This window comes from Zootoca vivipara, chromosome 7, assembly GCF_965207765.1.
Source record: "Zootoca vivipara chromosome 7, rZooViv2.hap1.1, whole genome shotgun sequence".
In the NCBI taxonomy this organism is placed as follows: Eukaryota; Metazoa; Chordata; class Lepidosauria; order Squamata; family Lacertidae; genus Zootoca; species Zootoca vivipara.
In genome coordinates this window covers 60050748-60061169 of record NC_142590.1, presented here as the reverse complement: position 1 = coordinate 60061169, position 10422 = coordinate 60050748, and the positions used below count along the sequence as shown (strand labels likewise).

General features: G+C 41.1%; 1 long non-coding RNA gene across 1 annotated transcript in view; it reads left to right on the top strand.

The window, feature by feature from the left end:
- The first annotated feature begins 280 nt into the window (after nt 1-280).
- The window catches only part of LOC148685103 (uncharacterized), a 37493-nt gene continuing 27351 nt past the window's right edge, over nt 281-10422 (top strand). The window contains exon 1 of the long non-coding RNA XR_015951115.1: nt 281-414. This is a non-coding gene — a long non-coding RNA (uncharacterized LOC148685103). The remainder of the gene's footprint in view (nt 415-10422) is intronic.

Here is a 10422-nt window from a genome sequence, read left to right as displayed (position 1 = left end):
CCAAATCTACACAACCTACCTTTACCAAGCAGTTTAATACAAAAGACCTGATTCATAATATACAAAAAGGGCAGCATGAAAATGTTATTTAAAACAGAATAAAGATATAAAAAGCCTTAATTAAAAGCAGAAGCAGAAGATTTGAACAACAGAACTAGCCTTGGAACAAAAACAATGCAATAAGAACAGTTACAGTGTAAAAATAAACAGATGGCCAAAGGGGCAAAGAATTTCCTAAAAAGGAAAAGCTTCACCATGCGGTAGAAAAACCAATGAAGGCAAAGAAAGCAAGATGAGCTATGTCCCTTCTGCTCAAACATGCAGTTCTTATTCACAGGAACTGTGTGTGTATTTGAACTACAAAGGAAAAGGATTTTAAAGGAATGAACCATCATAAACATTCAGATGGCAACCGTGAGTGCCTATTTTCAGTGCTGGGAACATGTGAGCAATAGTGCTTCTGAGCTTGTACAGACTGTCTCTTCTTGCCATTCAGTAATCAGAGTTGCCATCTTTCACCTGATATTAAGGCACAGAGCCCCAGTTTTCTCATTTTAGACACTGGAGGCCGTTTTCTAAAATTTAATTTCAGTTCGTATTTGTTTTGTATTACTCCCTAGGGCTATGCTTGGAAGACATGTTTGACTTCTATCTAGAATTAGAGTCAGGTGGGATTAGACAATTATCTGTTCTTCTATTAGTATCCTTCTCGACAGAATATGCATATTTTGGGGGGGTGGGAGCCCATCAATTTTATGCCATTGAAAAAGTGTTCTGTATTTTGCAATGACAAACATTTGAAAAATCAATATTCTCATTTAGTGGTATCAATGCAACATACAAAAGCCATTTAGAGACTCGTGTAAGCTATCAACATCACTATTGTTTAAGCTTGGGCAGCCTTCATTTCATCTCATTTGACTTTAAAGATTAAATGGGAAGGGAATCAGTATCCAGGTTAATTTTGCAGACAGCCAGAGACAAAAAAACCCCATATTACTAGCAGTTTTCGCATTAGCAGTGGAGTGTTTGAGATAGTGTGATTCATCACTGGCTCCTTTGAAAGGCTTGCTAAATCTTCATACTGTATAGTGCAAATGCCATTCCAGTTTGCAGCAAAACAGCATGTCCTTAAACATTAGCTTTGCTGTGTGCAGTAATAATCATTTCCATATATTTCACTTAATCCTTTAAGTGCTCATATGTAAAATGGTTCTGTAAGTACCTAAAGGATAAATGAGGTTAAAGCATTCAGAGGCAGTAGAATGCACTCAAAGCTCAAGCTGGCATTTCATACACACAGCGCTCTCTCTCTCTCTCTCTCTCTCTCTCTCTCTCTTTCTCTCTCTCTCAACACCACTTAAGCACTGAGCTTTAAAAAATAAAATAAAAATCAGGGGCTTTCTGTAAAGCAGGGTTTCCCAAAGTGGTCAATCCTGACGCCCTGGGATCAATGGATAACTCTGTTGGTTAGAGCATGGAACTGATAACACCAAGGTTGCAGGTTCAATGGGATAGCTGTATATTCCTTCACTGCAGGGCATTGGACTAGGTGACCCTTGGGATTTACCTTTGATCAACTCATATCTCCAGACTTCCCAGTCCATCTCTACAGGGCCTGTACAGAGTAGACCTCCTTTGCCTGTGAGGAAACGCTCTATTTAATAAGGTGATTCCACAATATTTTATTCATATATTTATTTAGGCAATTTCTATACTGACACACACACACACACACACACACACACACACACACACACACACACCCCTGTACAGCAAACTAACACAGCAACAACAAATGTTACAAAATCACACAATAAAACCATCTAAACCATTTCTCCTGCTGCCCATATCTGTGTTCCATTCAGCACTCGAATCAGCTGTTCTAGGCTAGAACAGGTCTGGTTTGGCGAGTTTCCCAGGAGATCCTAAGGATGCAAGGTAGATCACCTTTTTCATAGTCCTTTTTCTGACCTCTACATGTCTCTTTTTCTGGCGTCCAACAGTATTTGCAGACCATGCTGCTTTATTGCTTTACTTCTTTATTTTTGTGCAATTTTAATTATGCCTACATGGTGATTGGTGATTAATCAATGTTGTTTATACATACTATATTGATATTGAATGATATTGATTGACTTTATTTCATTTAGATTCCTAAGAATTGGGACTGGGGCCAATGATAACTTTAGGGCTTAGTGAGCCCAGAAGTTTGGGGTACCCTGGTATTAAATGTCCATCTGCTTCTATGAAATGCTAACTGTGAGAGGCATACGAAAGTTCTTAAAGGGTTTTGAAAATGTTGCTTTCCATTATTTCACAGATTCAAATTTTCGCTGATCTGGCCCAATGTAGAGATACTGTGCTTTGCAAATTGTGTTTTTAACAAGTTTCAAAGCTGCAAGTGAGATATAGTAGGTGATGGAAGCTGCCCTGGCAAAAACCTCTGCAGTCACTCAGACTCACCTACTGCCTAAATCAGTGACTTATATTTGTTTCAACACTGGCATTCATTAGCACTTATTTGTAATAAAAATGATGGATAAAAATGTTTGGTCCAGTAGAAAAATCCCTGCCGAAGCAACAGAATACCTGTTAGGATGTGTTAAACAGTCCTAGGACTCCGTCAGACTGTGGGGTGAGTTTTTGTTTTTTTGTTTTTTTGAAGCTGGGATCTGCAACATTTCAGTAACAGGACCTTCTATTTATGCTTGTCTATGACCATAATAAAGATTGGACTTGGACCTTCTATCCCTCCTTCCACTGTATTAATTCCCCCCCCATTTTTTTTTATTTGTAACAAACAAAGACACAAAAACAAAACCATACAAACTGCAGAATACAAAAAAAACAAAATAACAAAAAATACAAAATACAAAAAATAACATAAAAAAGAAAAAGAAAAATTCCAAAACTTCAACATGTATCTATTCTAATGTCAATGACTTCCTCACATCCCTTCCAACTGTGTTACATTGTAAATCCTCTTTAGTAATTTCTAAATCTTATTCTTTTACCTTATTTACCCTATAACTATTCTTTTTTCTAGTCTTATCTTATATCATAACACAAAATCTTACACTTGCTGTTTACTTATAACTACACCTCAATATCAATATTTATCTATACATTTTTTTTATTTCTACAACCTCCCTGTACCTCCAAAACGTCTTTTAATTCTTTCCAATAATATGTTTAGTTCTTAAATACACTTTGAATTTTTTCCAATCTTCTTCCACCGCTTCTTCCCTCTGGTCTCGGTGTCTCCCGGTTAGCTCTGCCAGTTCCATAAATTCTATCATTTTCTTCTGCCATTCATCTATCGGTAATTCTTCATTTTTTCCAATTCTTGGCTAATAATATTCTTGCTGCTGTTGTGGCATACAAAAAGAATGTAACATCATTCTACCTTCCACTGTATTAATTGTTCTGTAATGCTTCCCCAATGTTACTGCATTATTGCCATATGGAGGGGCACTCCTGCACTATAGTGCAGAGAAACTTGGACAAAAAAAACAAAAACAAAACAAAAAACTGGGGCATCTGTGGAATTAAAAGCTGCAGGATTTCAACAGGAAGTGATGGGGCATGCACTGACTGGAAATGAAACAAGGGCATCCACCTCAAACACCTTTGCAGGCACAAAGGCAGGATTGCTTTTGATCACCCAGATATAATCATGAGCACATATCATCATGAATGCACAATAAAGTGAGGGCCCCACTAGGAAGTGAGCAAGCTCTCATGGTCAAAACAATTATTTGTCATGCTGGATGTTAAGCAAGCAGGGGAAAAGAAGGGTAGGGGAGAGAAAAACAAATGTTACTAGACTTTCTGGAATGGCCAAGTCTGCAGTCCCTAATAGCTGGAAGGTACGGTCTATGGAATTGGAATGGTGGGGTGCTGAAGTAATAGGATAGGCTGTACCACTTCGGTCTACAGATGGTGTGTTTTGAATGCTTCCCCATGTACATAAATCATGAGAACAGCACGATCTCCCATCTTATTCTGATGCATAAATACCAGGCCTGTGGTGAAATGCAAGAGGTGCCAGACTCTCTGGTTTGTTCTCCTCCAGAATTACATTGTGCCTCAGGGCCAGTGTCAGAGGGTTTTATTGACAGTCATAAAAATACCATCCACTGTATTATTAAGACACAGGTTGGAGGTGTTGCCAGAGGGCACTGTTCTGCACAATGTTCTGGATTTTTTTAAAAAAAATATTAATAAGTCGCTTTAGTGAGAAACCTGACGAATAAATAGAATTCTTCTTCATCAACATTTCTAGAAAGGCTCCAATGGGAACTTAGATCATTGGTTCATCTGGTTCAATATTGTCTATAGTGACCAATCAAAGTGACCAATTTCAGACAGGGCTACCTCCAGCCGTACCTGGAGATGCTGGGAACTGAATGTAGGGCTTTTTTTCATGCAAAGCAGTATAATCTCTGTTCACTTACATGTCTGGCTCCTTTTATTTGTGTTGGGGGTACCCTCCAACACAAAAGAACCAGGATCATTAAGAGAAATTGTTCCCCTAGGACAGGTTGGGGTACCTTTGGCCCTCCAGGTGTTGCTGACTTCCAAATCCCATCAGCTGCATCCCGTATAACCCGCGGTCAAGGATGTTGGGAGCTACAGTCTAGCGACATCCGGAGGGCCACAGGTTTCCCATCCCTGCTCTGTAATGCACCATCTTTAAACTAAATAAAACCAAATACCTGGCACAGAAATATTTACCATCCAAATACAAGGCAGCGACTGCAGTGGTGGAGGAAGGAGGGTGCAGGGGATGTGTAATCACTGAGGGGGGTGACAAAATGACAAAAAAATATGAGTTAAAAAAATAAAAAATAAAAAATTGGGCTCATGAAACTTTTTAGTTCAGTCAACAGATGCAACGAAACGCAACTGGGTGCCACACGGCGGGGGCTGGCACTTACCGCGGGCCCAGCAGCGTGTCCAAGCCACGCGTCTCTCTTGGGAGTGACGTGGTGGCTTGGGCGCCTGCAGGCTCCGCGCTGCCTGAAATGGTAGCGTGAGACTTGTGTCTGCCCTCCCCCCTCTCCCTCAGCCGCCCTACAGCTGAGGGGGAGACAGCAAAGAGGCTCCATGCATGTTTTAAAGTTTGTATGTTCTACTTTGGCCAACAAGAAGCATAAGCTTTGGTACATCAATAGGGCTTCCAGCATCACATGGTGTATACATAAAAGCAGTGGCCTGTACTGTGACTTTCACTTATCAACAAAGTTGATTTTGAGATCTCTTGTGGGTATGAATGTCATGATATGATGATGGCTAACTAGAAACCCAAGCTGTCTCTGACATTTTCAGCTTGCGCTAAATAAAGTTATCATATGCTCACATGCCAGGTCCTTATTTATGTCCTTTCTTTCAATTCATAAACTTTATATACCACTTGATAGTAAAAACAAAACAAAACCTCAAAGCAGTTTACAAAAATAATAAAATAACCAAAATATTCATGAAAATAGTTATTTCAACATTCAAAAATTAATCAAAATCAATGATAAGGGAAAATCAGATAAAAACACGTGTCAGCGTTCTACATATCTTTCTCTTTTGTGGGGGCGGGGAGAAAAACTGAATGCATATCTCAAGTAGCTAGCCTGGCACGTTGCCAAGCATCTTGTCCTAATCTGCTTTGTAAGGAAGCTATCTTCTGTCATAAGTGATTGATGGTGCATCAAGGACGCAGCCAATTGCTAAATATTATTTACATACCATTTGCATCAAAATAAGGGTTATGTACACACATTGTAGATTGAACCAGACACTTGTAGGGTGAGGCTTTTATAAGCTGGTGCTCAATGGATCAGATGCATTTTCTCCCCAGGAGATTGCTGCAATTTATCCCAGTAGGAGCTGGAGTAATAAAAAGATTCTTCCCGCAGTAGAGAAAGTTAAGGGCCCTTATGAGCAACTGTAGCAGCATTTTTCCCCTTTTTAGAGGGTTGTCTTCATGTAGCCAAGTGCATAATGTGCTGAGAGCGATGATTACGGCTGACTTTGAAAAAGGAGCAGAACAAAGCAGTTTGGAACCCAGAACTGGAAATGGGAAGAAATGAGGCAAGCTCCTCTATGGAAAGGTTTGTTCATGTGAGCAAGATTTATTTTATGCAATAAATGCAATAGATGACCAAAAAATGAATCAATAGAAAACCTTTGAAACAATCACAATATTTCTCATAACTCACAGTGTATTACTGACAGCTCACAAATCTTGTTCAAAGACCTGGCAAAGCAGAGATGCTTCTAGTTTCAGGTCTCTACCCTACGTAGTCTGTAGGGTATGGTACCATGAGTAGAATTTCCCCAGATGATCTAAGAGCTCTTTCAGGTCTCTAAAGGGGCACCCAATGGCTTTATATAGGCATTAACTATGAAAGCCAAGATGGATTCCTGTGTGACCCCACAGCAATTGCCACGAGGCCTTGCAGAATTCTTCTACAACTACCCTCTGAAACCAGCCCCACAGGCAGGAGAGGAACCAATGCAAAGCAGTGCCTCCAATTCCCAACCTGCAGTGCTGGTCCGGGAGGATACCACGGTTGATGGTATCAAACGAAATCAACAAGGCCACATTCCCCCACCTCTCCCATGACAAAAACCACCCATCAGAGCAACGCCAAACCCAGGCCTCAAGGGTGTCTAGAATGGCCCTCTTCCCTTTCTGTAGTTTGCCACTACTTGCTGTAGTATCCATAGTGATGCCAGCAAGCAGAGCCAGGCTGATGAACTACAGCAAGCAAGGGGGATGGGCGCAGGGCATTCTAGCAACTGCAGGGAGGCTGAAAGAGAGGCAAAGGTTAAAAGCAAGCACATACTCCACTCAGTGGAGTTAACCTATGGTGAGAGGAAGAATAGGAAATCCCACCCTCTGCAGATTTCTTATGAAATTTCTGCCTCACCCACCCAAACTTTGTTATTCACCTCTCCCCACTAGGAATGAGCAAATAAAACACAGTTTGATACATTGGCTCAGCACTTCCTGAAGTTGGCTAGTCATCACCTTCTCAAACATCTTGCCTAGAGTTGTTTGCGATTGAGCAATCATTGCCACACAATTCTTGGTCCCGGTAGAAGAAACACAGCACCTTCTCTTGTTGGAGAGTGACAAAGTTTTCTTTTTTTTGGGGGGGTGACCTTGACCTTTGGCAGGTATAAAAATTCTTAAATTATGTTCCTGCTGCTCCTGCTGCTTTTGCCTCTGGGTCTCCAACTGTTTTAAGCATGGCTGTCACTCTTTCACTTGCTCTTTCCTCTCTTTTGCTCACTTTCTGTCCTTCCAAGTTTCCATCACTTATGCAGAAGCCTTTCAGCTTGAAATGTGGGCATGTTGAAATCTGGATGGTCATTGCGTTTGATTATTCAGAGGATTCTTAACTCATCCCTCATTAAGCCCTCAAACTCAGGCCCTTTCTTTTGGCAATGTCTTATTACAAGTATTATTATCTGCATTTCTAAGAACTTAATCAGTAAGTGTGGCAGTGCCTATATTTTGGAACTCCCTGCCTTTGGAGATCAAACAGGCACCTTCACTGTCCTGTTTTCAGTGCCTGCTTAAAACATTTCTGTTTTGAAAAGCCCAGATTCTTAGAAAGTTGATGTAATTTTAATCTGTTTTATTATTTTAACTTTTGTATGTTTTAAAGTAGGGTTGTAAATCCTTCTTGATTTTACTGTTGTTGCTTTCTTTTGTAAACCGCTTTGATGTGCTTTCAATCAAGTGGTGTAGAAATTTCATGAAATAAATAAATATTGTACAGCTTCATTGACAAGGTGGCTTCTAAGCAGCTTACAAGTAGGAAACAAATATGTGTGTGTACACACACACACACAGAAAAATAACTATAATGCACAATGAAACAAATTCATCAAAATATTCATATTGAAAACATACAATAAAGGAAACCTATTAAAATAGAAGAACAATTTAAAGAGTTAAAACAGCAATTAACACAAAGCAGGAGGTTCTCATCAGGAGATCAGGGGAATGCTTATCTGAACAGGTATGCTTTCAAAGGCTGATGGAATGCCAGTCTGGATTAGGCCTTTTGTATATCAGCAGGGAGAGCATTCCACAATAGTGGTGCCATCAGTGAAAAAGCCTGCTTCCATGCTACCACAAGCTGCTAATCATTAGATCATAGCAAAAACTGACGGGGCTCCATTTGTGGACCATCTATATTTAGGTACTGGGTTTCCACTTCCCCTTCCCCTTCCCGTCTCCATTTGATCCAGACTTAGAAAGAAACTCATTCAGTGTTGTGACCCATGGACGCAAATGGAATCAAAGATTTTACCCCCCTCCAAAAAGAAGAAGGTCATTTCACAAAAATGGCTTCATTTAGTGGTTTCTGCATGTTGTATAAACCCAATTTAGCTCGTCAGAGAAAACCAATCTGGGGTGAAATCTCAAGTTGTGTCTCAGTAAATTTCTTTTTATAATTACAACACAGTGCACAATAATGGGAACAAAGAGAAGAGTTAAAAAGAGAACATATAGAATGTTTGAAAAAACCCAAACTTTTTTTATGTGGTACGAAACTGTTGAGTATGAAAGAGGCTTGTAATCAAATTATATCTCTGTTGTTACTCCATGGTTGAACTCCATGGAATTACAGAAAACCCAAGATTTGTTTTGGGTGGGGTGAGCAGGAAGTTAATGCAATATATCAATAGCCATATACAGAATGGTAAAAGAAAAAACAAGAGATGGAGTAGATGGGATGGGATGGGATGGGATGGGAAGTTCAGTTACTGTGTGTCATTTGGGCAGAGTATCAGATACTCAGTTCACAATTTGCTGGTTTGGAACAATATTGTTTAGCCAAATCACTCTAAAAGGGAACAACATATTTAATTACTTTTGAGTAAAGAATTCCCCAGAGTGTGTGTACAGGTGTAATCTCAAAGTACTAGATCTCAATACCCCCCCCATCCTGTCTCCTTTAACTAAACTATAAAGCTTGCTACCAGTCTTACTACCATATGCCCCAAAATGGTGTTCTGTGGTTCCCAAACCCACCTTTAAAATGAACATAAATTCAACTTTTTACACTTGTTGTTCTCCAGCGTTTAGCGTATTGCAGGCACCCCCAAACCCGGGCCTCCAGATGTTTTGGGACTACAATTCCCATCATCCCTGACCACTGGTCCTGTTAGCTAGGGATGATGGGAGTTGTAGTCCTAAAACAGCTGAAGGGCCGAGTTTGGAGATGCCTGCCTTATTGCGTGAGGCTGCTAGACCAATGGTATTCCAAAAATTGTGCATGGGTGTGTGTGTGTGTGTCCTCAAAAAACACTTACAACAGAACTCCAATTCCTTTGGGTGATTCTAACCCTGGTAACATGAACTAGCAGTAGCGTGGATAGGGCCAAAGTGTAGCACTAATACTCCAGAACATAGACTTATAGTCTGGTGGCTGGGCCTTTGCAGAAGCAGAAGCCACAGCAATAACCTCCCAGTAGCAGTCACTGACTTTTACTGAGAACACAGTGAGTGAGGAAGAGGCAAGCTCAGGGCACCAGGTTGGCTTGCCTGGTGGATCTCTACAGACCCAGCCTTCCTGTACCCTCTCATCTTTCCCTACAAGCAGGAGCCACTCTGCTGTTGAGGGGCTATTGCTGCAGCTCTGCCCCACATTGCAAGTCCCTCCTGAGGCCTTGTCAGTTGCAATGATGTCTACCCTGAAGGAGCGTCTCCACCTCCATCATTCTGCCCGGACACTGAGGTCCAGCACCGAGGGCCTTCTGGCAGTTCCCTCGTTGCGAGAAGCCAAGTTGCAGGGAACTAGACAGAGGGCCTTCTCGGTGGTGGCGCCTGCCCTGTGGAACGCCCTCCCAACAGATGTCAAAAAGGAAAACAACTACCAGACTTTTAGAAGACATCTGAAGGCAGCCCTGTTCAGGGAGGCTTTTAATGTTTAATAGATTATTGTGTTTTATTCTTCTGTTGGAAGCCGCCCAGAGTGGCTGGGGAGACCCGGCCAGATGGGAAGGGTATGAATAATAAATTATTATTATTATTACCCTTGATGCAGGTCTGGTCCTTACATCGGCACTTTCTTCAACCTAATAGAACCCTGTGAAGTTTCAGCCTGGGTTTCAGCAGGCATGTCCAAAAGGTAGATTGTGATCTACCGGTAGATCACTGGACATCTGTGGTAGATCACTGGTAGATCAGTGGCTCCCCCCCCCAAGAAGCTAAAAAACTTTGGCTCCCCTAAAAAAACCTCAACACCTTTGCCCTGCACCCCTAAAATGACCTGAACAACCAAAACAGGGCTTTCCTTCCTAAAAAAAAGCTCAATGTCGCTTTCCTCCTTCCTAAAGAAGCTCAACAACTTTGACCTGAACCCCCAAAAGGGGAGTAGATCACTGCCAGTTTTTAGACCA